The sequence below is a fragment of the Micropterus dolomieu genome, linkage group LG03, assembly GCF_021292245.1.
Source record: "Micropterus dolomieu isolate WLL.071019.BEF.003 ecotype Adirondacks linkage group LG03, ASM2129224v1, whole genome shotgun sequence".
Taxonomy (NCBI): domain Eukaryota; kingdom Metazoa; phylum Chordata; class Actinopteri; order Centrarchiformes; family Centrarchidae; genus Micropterus; species Micropterus dolomieu.
In genome coordinates, this window is record NC_060152.1 from 32,113,078 (window position 1) to 32,127,878 (window position 14,801).

A 14,801-nucleotide genomic window follows, 5' to 3' on the forward strand; every position below is an offset into this window, starting at 1 on the left:
GCTGCCTTCAGTTGATTCATCAGTTCCCCCCTTGTGGTTTTGGGATGATTCCTCACCGTTCACATGATCAGGGACACCCCACGAGGCGAGATCTTGTGTGGAGGCCCAGACCGAGGGAGGTTGGCGGTGGCGTGGTGCTTCTTCCATTTCCTGATAACTGCACCGACAGTTGATCTTTTCTCTCCAAGTTGCTTTCCGATTCTCTTGTAGCCCATCCCAGCCTTGTGCAGATCAACAGTCTTGTCCCTGATGTCCGTAGAAAGCTCTTTGGTCTTGTCCATGGTGGTGATGTTGGATGCTGGTTGTTTGGGTGTTGACAGGTGTCTTTTATACAGGTAAGGAGGTGAGGCAGGTGTATTTGATGTAGATAATTTGTTGGGATTGGGGCTGTGTCTTAAAGAAAGACTAACTGGCTTGTAGGAGCCAGAATACTTGCTGTTTGGTAGGGGGTCAAATACTTGTTTTTCCTCATCAGATGGTTATCAATTTTTATAAATTCATATGATGTGATTTTCTGGAATTTTCTTTGGGATTCTGTCTTTCACTGTTAGAATGTACATATGATTAAAATTGTAGATTGTTGCATTCTTTGTAAGTGGGCAAACCTGCAAAATCAGCAAGGGGTCAAATACTTATTTCCCCCACTGTACAAGCTGTGCACTCACTACTTTACATTGTAGCAAAGTGTCATTTCTTCTGTGTTGTCACATGAAAAAATATAATCAAACATTTACAAAAATGTGAGGGGTGTACTCACTTTTTTGAGATACTGTAAATGCTCAGTTGTTTGGCAAGAATATGAATATTGAATTTCTTCCTGTAGCTCGGCAAAGCTAGTTCTGTGATTTAAAACAAATGTGGCCAGTGGTGTAAAGTGTGTGTGTGTGTGTGTGTGTGTGTGTGTGTGTGTGTGTGGGTGTGTGTGTGTGTGTGTGTGTGTGGGGTCAATGGTCCCTTCTCTTCTTTTGCACCTCTTGCCTCAGATCACACCCATTTTCGAACTGCCTTCATTTTGATCTAATGTACACACCTGTTTCATGCACAGCGTCCAGATGCAGTGAGCTAATAGCCCATATCAATCACAGCCAAAACCGGCTGTGACGGAAATGGGCTATTCACCAAACTCTCTATAAGTTGCAAATTACTCATTTCACTTATTCACAAAAGTGTTTCCAAAGAGTATAAAGAATGTCACACCAAACTCCACATAAAACTTAAAATCCAGCTTCAGCAGACAAAAAAATATTAAATGCAACAGTATTTGGGAAACCAACAAAATGTGAATTTATTAATACAGCTGTCAACAAGTCATCAAAGCTAAGCATTGTGAGAGAAACTGTAAAGAGCATTTTCTGAACTGTACTGTAGCCTATATGTTTCCATGTCAAAATAGGGCTATGCCAAGTAATTCAATCACCTTGCAGTATATTGGCAAGCCATGATCATGATGCTGAAGTGAATATTCATTTTGCTTCATCTTGCAATATTCATTCAAGTTTATTTTAGTTAGTTTTTTATCTTATCCTGTCCTATCTTAGATGATTTTCATTCTAGAGTCAAACAAGTGTTTTTTGGAAAGAACATTGGAAAGAAACAACCAAAACACAATGTAAATTCCAATGTTATCTGACCCTAAAAAGAGAATTCACACTGGCAAACTACCTGAGCACAACAAAATGTCCTAAACTAAGAAAAATGTAAAGGTAGTTAAAAGGTAGTAGTAGAAAAGGGTCGCCACAGACAGAGCTGGCTACCACAAGAGGAGAGACTCTGCACTTTCTAACCTCATGCCCTAAATATAAAACACTAAGACAAAAACACTTTGCAAACATTTCCCAAATATACCCCAAATTTAAATTTGTATCAGACACACAGAAACTCTCCTATATACTGGGAGAAATGCCCAAATGTCAAATAATTGCTGCACAACATCTCCTCATGCCATGAAGTGAGGACAACCAGTGGAAACTCAAGGCAAGGCAAGTTTATTTGTATAGCACATTTTAACAACAGGGTAATTCAAAGTGCTTTACATAAAACATAAAAGCAAAAGGGAAATACATAAAAGTTTAAAAGCAACATAAAATATAATAGTTAGTGTTACAATCCAGGTTAAAAGAGTTAAATGGAAAATAAAAACAGGCTGAGGGGTTGAGCAAATAATTAAGTTACAATGAAAAACTCAGACTGATAAATAATTGTACTCATTTTCAAATTCTTATTTAGATTTTTTTATATTTTAGTAACTTGTTTTTTTAAAGTCTTTTTCAAAATTTTCCCCCTATTAATACACACATATATACAGTTTTATCTATTCATTTTATTTAAATTTTTTAATATATTTTTATAATAATACACGTTACTGTGTCATTTACTGAAATTTTAATTTTATTTATTTTTATACACACACACACACACACACACACACACACACACGCTTACGGTTTTATTTATTTACTTTTTTTATATTTCTTTATATTTTATATATTATTATTTTATTTTGTATTAACACACACAAACAACTTGCTTTTTTATTTTCTTATCTAATAAACATATGAAATTAATTGTCCTTATGTACTTTATATATAGCTTTGGCAATATTGTTGCTATACATTCATGCCAATAAAGATAATGATGAGAAAGATCTTTAGGAGATCTTTTATTCCCTCCTCTGTCATCTTACCAAACAAATTACTTTTTAGTAGATATGCTGCTATCATTATGTCTATTTAAGATACAGTATGTATTTATGGTTATTATTTTAGTACTTTCATCCCAACCATTTGTTATTACAGGCCCACTTCTTGTCTTTATCTCATGTATTTTAAGTGTATAAATTTCTGTGAAGCCAAAGACGAATTTACATGTGAGTGGAGATTGTATTCTATGAGTGGCTCTTGCATGAGGCGAATTAGAACACATTTGCAAAACACAAAACCTAGTTTATAGTTGTTCACATTAAGGAGTTCTGAGAAGTAGTGAGTCACATAATCGCCCAATCAGTTCCCCTAAGTTCTCGAGACCTTTAATAGGCTACATCAAAAATTCCAATACTAAACATTTTGATTCACTGTATATCTGAGTGAGATAGTTACAGTGGTTTGTCCAGGGTGTTGGGAGATTTAGAGGTTTCAATGTAGTCTAGATCAATACAGACTCATTGGGTGGGTCAGCACTGCCCTGCCCCATTTCCAGAAGACAGCGTCCAGATGAAGGAAGCTAATAGCCCGTATCATCTTATCAATCACAGGCAAAACCAGTTCTATGGCACTGCCATTGATTGTCAGTCAGTTACAGGATGAATGGCATCTCTGTAATCATGTGGAAACCAAGCCAGCAGGGTCTGTGTAGTAGAGTAGTGAACTGTCTAGGGGACTGAAAGCTTTATTGGTGAATGTGTATCCTTAATCAATCACAATAAGTATTTCAAAGGACTAGTATAGTAGGATGTATAAAAAACAAAACCCCTCATAAACAACGTTTATTTTGGAAGATGTAATGAGTGTTTCTGTTCTAATTATTCTGAACTATACACAAAGGTGTTCCTATTATTTAGTCTACTATTGGCTTCACTGATTTTTGAAATGGTGCAGAAAAATAGAGTAAAAGAAAGACGTATCAGTAAAGGTAAGCTCTTACCATTCCTGTGAAATTAATTTTAAACACTTATTCAAGGTATATCCAAAGTTAATTGAATGCAGTTCTTGAACCATTTGGAATAAATGCATGGTTTTGGGGCTTCTCTGAAAGATAAAACTCTGAAGTGTCTAACCCAAAAGTCAGAATCACTGTTACTTGAATTGCTACTGGAATTGATTAATATAAGTTTAAACACACTAAAAGTAATATATTCTTCGTTTCCCCTTGAAAAAGCTCGCTAACAAATGCCTGCAGATAACTATAGCTGGGACTTATTAGCTGGAAAACACTGTGGGGCCACAGGATAAAGCCTTCCTTAGTCAAATTTTTAATTTTATATCAATACCATGAGAAAATAATATTTTACACATGTTTTTCTAAGGGTACATTTCAGCATTTTTTTTTTTCCAAAAACAGCACTACCCCTTCACGGCAAGGGGCAGCTGCTGCATCAGTCTATGATCACACCATAGACTGAAACAGATGTGTTTGTTTGTTAGTAGATCATGAACTTCCTACTTAAAGCTGGATATCGTTATTTCCAGAATTTTATTGGCTGCACAAAGTGCCAGTCATTGCCATAATTGGTTGCAATTGGCTAGACCCACCCACTAAATAGGGGCTGGCCCTTCCGTACAGCGCGGGCTCTCGTTGGCTGTTGTAGGCTGTGTATGGGACATGTAAGCTCCTATTGGGTCGAATTAGCTGTCAGTCGAAAGGTCAGAGTTCAGCCGCTTATTTTAATACAAGATATCACATTTGTTTACATCCAAATCTGAGTTATTACTGTTATAATGACAAATTAGCTACGTCTGCTGGCAAATATGAAACAATGCCTCTGCAGTCCCTGGGGATTTATTGATGGAACAATGTGTTTTGGACTAAATGTTTTTACTGGATTGGATCATCTGGACCTTTGACAACGTAACAAGACCATTTTAGTTGGAATTTAATCGATCGATGGATTAAGTTACTATGAGGCTTTCAGTGGCTTTTTGAGTGTTTTAGCTTTAATACGGTGTAGCAGTTATAGGCACATAACGAGAGCTGTCATCAGGACCTGTTAAGAGGTTTTCACATAAAGTTACAAACTGCAGCCAAACAACTGGGTGTAGCTTAAACTTAACGTTAGCTTTCTATGCATTCGACAAGCCTATAATTAAGCTAAAAAGCTAACTTATGACGCATTAAGTTGGATGTTGTGGTGGTCGTGTCGCTGATTTTTGAGCTGCAGACCTTGCACACCGCTGTTCTTTTCTTCCTAACGTCATGACAACATAATCCTTCAATATATGTGTTGTACTAGCATTACACGTAACGGTCTTTTTCATAGTTACGGAGATCCGGACTGCTATGTGAAAGCACACATGGTTGCAGGATTATCCGCAAATGTTGGAATGAGCGAATGTAAGTATTTAATAAAAAAACCAAGTCATTTTCAGGTCATCTGTCTCAAGTCTAAATGAAGTCTCAAGTCATGAACACCAAGTCAAAGTCAAGTATAGATATTTGTCTGTTTTAGTCAAGCAAGTCTCAAGTCTTCAAATTTGCGACTTGAGTCTGACTAGAGTCAAGTCATGTGACTCGAGTCCCCCACCTCTGCTATCAAGTGTTGATGTAATTAATTCTAAACTGTCTGCTGACCACCCAATCAGTAATGTAAAAAAACTGTAAACATACGAAACGTCCCTTCTTTAGTTGCCATCTGCAACTTTATCCAAAGTGCTTCTTCGGAAATCAGGAAAACGCATAACACTATTAAGTGTATGATTTGCGATGGCAAATGGCTGTCAGTTCCAAATCAATATCTTCCTTCATTCACTGTGCAGTCTGTTAACAAGATACAACTCAAAAAACATTAACACCTTATTACAGTGATCTCAGAAGCATTCTGCGTTGAGCCAGCATTTATGAAATCTCTTATTTTAACAGCCAGTGCCTCTCTTTGTCACTTCAAATACACATATAAACAGTTACAGATTGAACGACTAAACTGTAATCACAACTGTCATTATTTTCACCACCCACATGCCCCATCTTAGCCATTCTGTCTCTGTCTGCTGGTTACTGTTTTTCTTGTTTCTGTGTTGCTAATACCTGATCTCATGTCGTATTCTTTGTCACTTATTGTTTTGGATCTGTGAACTGCTTTGATGTCTGAAGAAAAGGAGCGTGGTATTGTGAGAAAAAAAAGATTTTTAATTAACTAAGCTGGCCTTTTAACATGTTTATTTTACCTGTCCCTTTTGTACATAAACTGAAACTTAACTGAAACAAATGGCAAAAACTGGTAGAAAACATTTAAACAATAGTGGAAAGTGCATTCACTTTTTAATTCTCGGGACCTCAGGGCAGCACATTGTCAGGTCAGACCCGAGTGTCAGTTTGAGCTTCGAAGCTTCGACAGTAATTAACAGCGAATAATTGAAGCTTCAACGGCGGCTTACAGCTGCTTACGCCAACTGTAAGCAGGATGAAATTTCATGAGATACAGCTATGTATTTCATAGATTGAAGCAGAACAGGAGAATTAATGCCCAAGAAGTTCTGGCAATGACATGAGTGAGGGTGAAACCTGACGGGGGAAGAGATAAGGGCGGTCTCTGACTATGTGTGCGTATGTGAGACAGAGAGCGGCCCGTTTCTTTATTTACACATGTAGGCTGTATAATAACAGCATGTTATTATTACCAAAAGGTTGTGTTTAACTTCTCTCGCGGCTAGGCTATTAGTCCCACGTGCAGGACTAAGAGAGGGAGGAGACTGAAGATAGATAAAAAAGGATATTTATCGTGGTGTTGAAGTGATCGGAAATTGATCCAGGGAAGAGCGAGGCAGACTGGAAGACTAGATGCTGCAGGACCAGGTTGGTGGCTGCTGACAGTGGCGGAAACACACTATTATGTAATATTCGCTGTTACCTTTTTTTTAGAGCCTCCTAAATGTTCTTAAACCCCATAACTGCCCCACTGCCATTGTCATCACTCAGTTTAAAGTGCTCCCACAGAGCTGAAGGCCTCATTTTGTTTTCCCTTTGATGTGAACTGGACTGTTAAGTTCACCGCTGTGAGGTCAGGCGTGCAAACCCCCCCAAAATAACCAAAACAAAATCAATAAAATAATCTATATTCCAATCCCAATACTGAAAATCGAATGTGTACCCAACGTTCGAATATCTACCTCGTAGACAGACCATCATTGAAAGGATTCATTCTCTGGAGAGCATGGATGTGCTCAGCAAAGAGGACAGGTCACTGTTACTTTGTGATTGTGAAGCAGGGCATTCTTGTAAAAGGAGCATTCATTGTTAGTGAAACTGCGCTAGACAAAGAATTATTAATTATAAAAAAATGTGCTTGCACAGTGACCTTAAGCAAAAGTAATTTTTTTCTAAGAATATTATTTCCATATCATGTACTTAAATGAAACATTCTCTGTTGCAATGGTGTGGATTCCACCATAGTCCTGGGCAGAGACAGTCCTGCCTGCATTCTTCCCTTAATCACACCGTGATCTTTAGCCCCATAGGGGAAGGAGACGTGGACTCAGGAGTTCTTCACCTGGTGCTTCAATTTATTTCTTCAGACACGTGGAAAGCGCAGTAGTGCAAGTGTGAATTATCACAAAAATATTTCAAAAATTAACTAAATAAAACAAACAACGAGGAAACTAAGTACAAACTGATTTTAAACAACACCAAAAAAACCCTATATCAGGCCCTGACTATTGGGCTCTAGCACATGTTCTGCCAAGAAGAGCCTCTGCCTCCTTCTTTATAGCAGAAGCCCCTCCTACAAGACAAACCAAAGTTAATTGGAAATCAATTAAAACACCATTATGTTACGTCAACAGTCCAAAACATTTCTGGCTACATCAATATACCAACTATAAAACCAGAAATGAAATGTTACATGCTGAACAAAGCTTCTCAAAACAGCAACTTTAGATACTCCAGTACACCCCTCTGTACTGGCTTACACTTGGACCATTCCAGGTCTTCCCCCCTATAAATTACTCCACACTCCATCACTTCCTGTTTGCCACTTCGACCCAGATCCCTGCTTGAGGCTGAGAACAGGTGAATGAAACACACAGTTCATTTCAAGTCATTTATTTTAGCTTATTGGATTTACCCAAGATCATCCAAATGTTTGTATAAGTGTTGTATTTATCTAATCATCATTTCAACTCTTTCGACTAGTACTTAAATGAACTGAAATGACATGACATGAAATGACAAGCCATGTGTCCGTTGATGCTAGCCCATATGCTAAAGTAATGCTAAAAGTCCTATGCTAATGCTCAGCTAAGGTTAGCTTAGCATGCTAAGACCAATGCTACCGCTGGCTTAAATGGGGTAGCCCCATGACACACACAATTTGTCATAGTTCAGTACTTCCCACTGTCTTTTCTGTCTGTTTCCCCTGTGTGTGCTTGGTTTTAGCTGGGCGTGTTCTCTTCCTTGGCTCCCGCGCTGAGGTTATCCACACACCTGCATCTCATCACAATCACCTGCCTGCAGAAAATCAACCCTGAGTATCAATATGGTACACGTCACGGCCAAACTAGTTTCCTAGAGAGAACGATCCTAATTGTGTATTTTTTTCCCTCCACATATAGCCCTTGTTTGTTTTTCCTTGTTCCCCAGGTTTTTGGACGCCCCTGCCCACCTGCCTGCCTCGCTCTGGTCTGCTCTCAACATAGCCACTAGCTGCCTGGATTGGATTCACTTCTCTGGCCCCCAACACTCCGAAGAGGATTGTACATTCCATCTCTGTAATAAAACTCACTTTTGAAACACATATTTTTGAACAGTGACCTGTAATTAGGGAAAGCACAGATAAATTATATGTTGTCAATTATTTTGGAAAATGTTTTATGTAACACCAGCTTGATGATGGGGTTTAAGTAAATTGTCTAGACAACTATTAGATAGAGATTCATGTTCCCACAGGATGAATATTAATAACTTTGATACTCATTTGTCCTCCAGTCTCATCATTGGGTCAAAATGTCACTCAAAAACTTCCAAGCTCCTACTAGAAAACGTACAGTGGAATGTCGCTCACTGCAAAAACTAAAATCTTAGTAAGATTAATTATCTTAATTGAAGGCAAGATATACTTGTTTTTGGTCTATTTCTTCTTACCATGTGGCTTTTATGTTAGAGATTTTCACTTGTTTCAAGTTTCTTTGGCCTTAAGTGAAATATTCTTGTTCCGTTGGCAGATAATTTTAAGTAAAATTTCCCCCATTTTAATGCTTTTTTACCTTGTTTTTGAGAGCTCAGTTTTTGCAATGCTCAAAGTCCTATTTGTGAATCCATCTGCTGACTTTATGAAGAGGCAATTGTCTGATATCACAACAATTGCAGCACTCATGGAAGCGTATATTGGAAATGGTAAACCAACTAAAAGGCAACATAGTATATTTGCCTGTTTTTAAATTAATAATACATCCTATAGTAAAACCTGTTCTGTATGTAAAAGTATTTTAACATGTCGCCAATGTTATAAAGGTGGGAACAATTATGTCACTTGTCGTCATTAAAACGGCTATATTAATTAACACCAAGGGCACTGCTGAGGGTTCAATTGTGTATACATGTGACAAATATACGTGTAAATGTAAGTTTGTCAGGGTCAGCAATGTTTTTTGTTCACATATGGCGTCTTGCACCTGAAACGCTTTGAGGTCGCAAGTCAGAAATTTACACTAGGGTATTCCAATCTCCAACTGTGACTGGAACACAGAAGTAATCAACACTTATTTCAGTTGTGTCAGTTTGGTGGGTCAGTCAAAATTACTTTATCCAGACCAAGGTTATTATAGTTTCAGATTTTCCATTAGTTTTTATTTTAATTTCGTTTTGACTTTTTGTTTTAAATTTCAGTTTAGTATTAATTAGTTTTTAACATGGGTTTGCTAGTTTAGTTTCTTTTTTGAAAATGCTTAGTTTTAGTCTTTGTCGCTGCAGGATGCCGAGCTCAGTCCAGTTTAGTTTTTTTCACAAAACATTAAAAACAAGTACAATCATTAGAAATAATGCAGATTTGTGAAAAGGAACCCCCTTTTTAAGCTATCTGAAGCTTGTGCACAGGGGCCCAAACACTAAGTACTAACACACTGTCTAAATAAATACAAATAAATGAAATGATCTACAGTATCATTTCTATGTTACATACAGAAACCCTAAAAGCAAAATACCCTAATCCTCCTACCCAATGGTCCCAAGAAATTCATTACATCAGTCTCTAGCTCTATCATTCTTAGTTAAATAGGTGAAATACAATTGATGGACAGCTAAGAAATTGGAAGAGTGTGGCTCCAACGGGGCCTACAATAACAGGTCCTTAACACCCCGAAGGCAAGTACGACTGGAAAGCGGTTATATTCAAATCTAAACCTTTATCAAAAACTACGTATTAAAACAAAGAGACCGGTTGGCTGAGATATCAACGAGCCCATAAAACACACACTGGCTGACATCCAGTAAATATAATGACCAGCAGACACGTTAACGTTAACAATCAATGTACTAGGGGCAAGTTCATCACACAGGCAGGATGAGCACTAAGCCAGACCAACAGAACAAAACAAGGAAAAGAAAACCACCAAGACAGCGGCTCACTACCTGCAACACAACTCTATACAGTTGTTGCATTCCTATTATTTTGTACACATGTATGTATAAAAGAAAACAGAACATGTTCAACCACCAGCTACGCAGCCGATCACTACCTGAGTCTCCCTGAGTAAGTTAACGTTAACGTTACATGGGGCTCTCCTCTTATTAGCGGTCGCCACCTGCTATGCTGCGGCCAGACACCGCCCTGACCCCGGGCTCTCTCAACGGATAAAGCGATCGTGGCAGGATGGCCACATGACACGCAGCGTACAAGCTCTTTTGTAAAGCCGTGTTTTTATTTTTATTTTAGTCAAGGAGAATGATTTTTCACATCTAGTTTTCGTTATTTCGTTCATCTTTGTTAATGATAATAACCTTGATCCAGACTGATCATATCTGTTACTACAGCTATAAAAACATACTTTCTGTTGTACTTAACAGTAATTCTGTGGTATTTCACTCAAATTCTCTTGTTGACTACCATGACTGCTGTGATCCTTTTTGTCGAGTCAGTCAGTGCATAACTGTAAAAAGCACTAAAACACTTTCAAACACCTCCAATATGTCACTGAGTTGAGTCCCATGACAGTCCTGATGTGACCCAGCACTAAGCCCTCCACTAGAGGATGGCGCTCATTTAACCTGTTAAGGAAATCAGTCAGCTTTAGGTAAAGTCAGATCTTCTGGAGAGCTGTTAGCAGTGCATGCTGGGAGCTGAGCAGACAAACAGGCAGTGGGGTGTTTGCTTGTGTTCTGCAGTGGAGGGAAGTGTGGCATTTTGATTTGATTGGGGATTAAAGGTCATGAGGAAGTATTTAAACGCTCCTGCTCAACTTTGGGCTAATCATTCCCCCACAGCTGTGACTTGGAAGAGTCGGCAGCGCTCTCAGATCACCGTTGTCACAGTGTGTTGTCTCCCACTTTGCGGTGACAGAGCCATACCCACCCAGCCAGTAATCCCCTGCAGCAAAGTTGGAGTAAGCTGACGGCATGGAAAAAGATAAATACGGATTTTCATTTTTTACCCTGTAATGAAAAATTGCATGGCACTTCCTCTCCCTGCTGCATTTATCTCTAATACAGTTTTCGATATTGCTGTAATTTACCACAATGCACAAAAACTTTTCAGCTTGGGTTTTTAACAGCCCAAACAACTGCAACTTATTTAAGATAATTATTTCTTACTTCCAGACTAATCATACAGACATTTAACATCTGCTAAGCTTACCAGCTATTTCACCAGCGCCAGGCTGAGTAAGTAACACATCTAAACGCAGAAGAAACTTCTCCCACTTAGAGAAGAGAGATTGAGGACGTCAGTGACAAATGTCTTGCATTAACTTTGTTGTTTATTTTCCCCCCGGAAGATGTGAAATAACCCTATTAAATCAAGTAGTCACTTGGCCATTAATCTCAATGCAGCTGACTAGTCCCTCAAAGCAAATGGGGTTTAGAATTTGCATGAGGCAAGTTTACCCACAAAGCTTTGCCTAAGAGGATTGCTGTTCAGACAGAGAGCTTATTGTCACACTTGTTCATAGACATGGATTAACGATACCAGGCCCAAAGAACTCCACTAACTGTGGCAGCAACGCACAAGTTCCCCTTCACTGGCTCAGATCTCTGTTTCAGAGGGACAGAGATTCAGACAATCTGAAGCATGCATGGCAAAATACCTCATATTTTTTAATTTAAACAAACACTTGTCCAGTTCCAGTTTGTTAAGCATCCACCAAAATAACGCCCTCAAGCATATAATGCTCGTTAAAGCTATAACAGTACAGAGAAAGCCAAATATGATTATTGTTTTTACATTCCTGTTTGAAATTATTCCCTAAAACTTACCTTCCTGCTTTTTAAATATGCTTCTCTTTCAATATTTATTTTTTTTGTCATAACATCACAGAGTTGCAGAGCTCCTGAATTCCCGCTCTGTGTTGTCAACTTAGCTTTTTACATCATTTGAATAAGCCTCTTTCAGTGTGAGCATGTGTGCTGTGTTTCATAGTGACTAAAGCAGCTTTGGAGTCTAAATATAGCATGTATCCACTGCATTAATTCATTAATATTTATCAGAGGCGGGGAAAAAAGGTGCTTGAAATATGGCATATATCTGTGTTTAAAATTCAGTAAGAAAACAACGAAAAGGGAAAAAAAAATGTTGTACTCAACTTCTGACACAGTTTGATCAACACAAACACACACTGCACCTCCAGGACAGCACAAATCCTTCAATATCCTTTTGGAGAAAAAAAAAAAAACACTATCTTGTCTGCCACTGCCCACATTGTGTTACTGATCCACAGTGTGAATTACAATAGCAATCTGAGCACTGACTCTCACTTGTATGATAGCTGCTCAAGAGTGACAACAGGCTGTTAAGCTACATCAAAACTGCAGTTTATCCCCTTGGGTAAAGTGGCGTGTCAGGGATGTGTAGCACATCATAGCCACAGTGTAATCCAACTCTGCAGTTAATATACAGATAGAGTTGTGAGGTGACAGCATTTGAAGGCAGAGAGCTAAGGAACAACTTTTTTGTCTCACTTTGCTGTAGGTGAAGAAGAGCTTTGAGATGGAGAGCACCTACTGTAGAGACGACACGTGATTGTTAAATCTGCTTCTGAGACCATGGTGCAGTTACACTTTGAACCCTAGGCTGTTGTATGGAATAGTTACTACTAGGTGTGGGAATCACCAGAGGCCCCACGATACAATATTACCAAGATACGATATTTTACAATATATGAAATTTATTATCTTTTTTCCAATTTCAAATTGTGTCCCCAAAGAAAAAACGTCTTTCTAGAGGACTGAAAAATCAACTGACCTTATTATTATAGTACCAAAAGTAAAATTCTCATGTACAATTTATAAAAGATCGATATTTGGCGTCCGTGTATCGATACGATATCGTCATGTAAAATATCGCGATACTATGCTGTATCTAGTTACTACATGTCTTAGCTAACTTTAGGATATTATCTAATCTTTAGGATAAGTTGGGTCACTTGGAAATGTCATCAAATGGCATGTGAGGGGTACTATACATGTTTGGGCACAGGTTTTATGAACAAACGTTTTAGAGAGTTTTACCTCTTGACTTTTAGTTTTTACCTGTTTTTCTACCAGTTTTCAACACACCAAAAATGTCTGTATACATTATGATGCCCTCCTCCCGAATCCCATTCTGAAACTTAGTGTCAAAAACAAACAAACAAAAAACTCATGATTTTGTCCCTGCTATTGTTTGTTTTGTTTTTTTTTTGTTTTTTTACCTCTGTTTGGGATAAACCAGCTCAAAATGTGGCTTCAGTTATACAAAAAAAGCATTTTGTTGCCACGAAGCCCTGTTCTTTTAAGTCTATGTGTGTTTACATTTTGGCAAACCTGCACAATAAAAACTCATGCCATGTTTTGTATTAACTCTGGTGAAATAAGAATCTCTTATCTGTTTAAACCCATGTTCTTGACCAGTTAATCACCTTAAGAAACTATCGCCTTTCAGAGCAAAAAAAGTTTAGAACCATACTGCTATATGATTGTCATATGTTGAAAATGTTTGAATTGCAGTGCTGAAGATCTATTTACAGTGTGTGTGAGAAAAGAACAGTTTGTTAGCAGTGCCTGTACTCCTCCTTTTATGCTGAGGAAAAAGTCCATTAACTTCCTTAAACTTTTGCCACTATGTTGGAAGAACACTATTGTCAAGATTATTATTGTAGTAATTGTAGATTTCCTCAAATAGGAATCATAAAAGGTTTCTACCCACCAATTTTTAGAGACTGAGTAGAAACGTTGAAAATTGAACATCTCAAAAATATCATAAAAACATTTTTGCGCTTGGCTGATGTGGAAAAAGTTGGTTTATTGGTAAAAGCAAAATGCGACAACATGCAATGGAAACCAACTTATTTAATTATATCAATCTTCTTGTTGCTTCCTCATCTTATGCAATGGTTTAATGGTATCCAACTGGAAAATCAGTGCCACCAGCTGTTTCTCTCAACAAACCATTTCCTAATAATGGCATAAAGGCAATGGAGGAAAACATTATTTGCATGTACATTTGCATTTGTGGACTGCCATGACAAATTAGTGAGACTGACATTCAAGCTATCAGGGAATGAACCTGTTGAATTTTAATGAACCTATGTTTTTTCCTGTAGCGCCAACCTCAGGCCAAATGTCCCATTTTCACTAACAGTGCTTAATGTATCAAATTAATTGTGATATCTGTATGTTTCCTTAAACACACGATGCCAGTGTGATGACAGTAACCTTGTGTCACTGATATTTTGGTCTTCTGTTCCTCCACATTAAGACTAATACTCATCTCACACTCATATTCATACTTCTTTGACTTTACTGCATGGATTTCCTGAGATGTGGAGAATCTAAAGACCTTTGACCACTGTCTATCCCTGTTACAATGACATGATATCTTTAGGTCACACAATTTGAGGACTAGCGGTCACCAAATGTCTATTGAAGTCTGTGGGCTGAATACTTCAGGCAGGTTAAATATTTCTGAA

At 38.0% G+C, this 14,801-nt stretch overlaps 1 protein-coding gene across 1 annotated transcript in view; it reads right to left on the reverse strand.

Moving 5' to 3' along the window:
• tsnare1 (T-SNARE Domain Containing 1) overlaps positions 1 to 14,801 on the reverse strand; it is a 187,238-nt gene that overhangs the window by 10,695 nt on the left and 161,742 nt on the right. The window lies entirely within an intron of this gene.